General features: G+C 34.5%; 1 long non-coding RNA gene across 1 annotated transcript; it reads left to right on the top strand.

The window, feature by feature from the left end:
- The first annotated feature begins 278 nt into the window (after window positions 1-278).
- Window positions 279-759, top strand: LOC107580755 (uncharacterized). The gene is made up of 3 exons (XR_001608699.1): window positions 279-304; window positions 502-594; window positions 747-759. It is a non-coding gene; the product is annotated as an uncharacterized lncRNA (long non-coding RNA).
- The last annotated feature ends 386 nt before the right edge of the window (window positions 760-1,145 follow it).

A 1,145-nucleotide genomic window follows, 5' to 3' on the forward strand; every position in this document is an offset into this window, starting at 1 on the left:
TTAACTAAACCATTGTTTTGGAAGCAGCAATCATTATGTTTGTGTGTTTAAATTGTCCATGCACATTTAAGACATGAACCGGACTTAAAACTCACGTCAACTCTTCTACTTTTAATCAAAAAACATTTTGCATTGCTTTTTTTTTATTTTCATCCTTCTGTTATGATGAGAGTTAATAAATGCATTGTCAATGTTTTTCAGATTGATAGGGAGTTCTTGCAGATTTCTACTGTACCACTGCTTTCTATGTTCTCTGCTGAGCCTGACCATACTAAACAATTGATTGAGATCTTCAGTAGAAAAGGTGGGCAATCCGGAAAAAAATCACACAGTTAGCCATCTCATGTTTGCCATCTCCAAGACTTGTATTGATAAATGGCTTTAATAGTCATTCTCAATGCAGATGGAAAGGCAGATGTAGTTTGGCATTTTCTTCCTAAACAGTACTCTTAAGCTGTGCCACTACTGAAGTTTGAGTTATTTTTTGTCCCCACCCCACAGGATGACACTATACATACCAGAAGAGCCTGTGTGATCAAGTCTCTGTGCACCTACTTGAATGAAGACCCTGAAAAACTAGTGAAGGTATATTTGGTGAGTTCATGAGAAAATACAGTTTTAAAAGGCCATATATTCTGTACTTTTCCATATTTGGTGTTTTTCCCTATTTGCTACAACAAAAATGTGACATGAAATAACACATAACTTTGTCAAATAACTGAGCTGGACAAATTGTTCATTTATAGGAAACTGATGGTACACAATGACAAAGTACTTATGTGAATTGGTTGACGCACTAAACCAATTGATTTTGGGGCCTAATTTACAAGACTGTGTAAACCCATACTAAAGATTTAAATTAATCTGAAAGGCAGAAGAGGCATGCCACAAAAAATAAATAAATGGCATCAGAAAACTGTACATGCATGCTTTTGTTTTATTGCAGTGCATTATATTCTAAGATGGTTGTAATGTTTTAGCCACCTTATTCATTTTAAATATGGTGGCCAAATAAAATTATAACAATCTTATAATATAGTGCACTGCAATAACACTCCAGCACTCACTGTGACCTCAGTAATGAACATATAGTAGAATTGTCACCTTTCTGACAGTTTCAACTTAAAAACTGAGAAATTATAACC

Source organism: Sinocyclocheilus grahami, unplaced genomic scaffold (genome assembly GCF_001515645.1).
Source record: "Sinocyclocheilus grahami isolate Dianchi unplaced genomic scaffold, SAMN03320097.WGS_v1.1 scaffold43251.1, whole genome shotgun sequence".
Taxonomy (NCBI): Eukaryota; Metazoa; Chordata; class Actinopteri; order Cypriniformes; family Cyprinidae; genus Sinocyclocheilus; species Sinocyclocheilus grahami.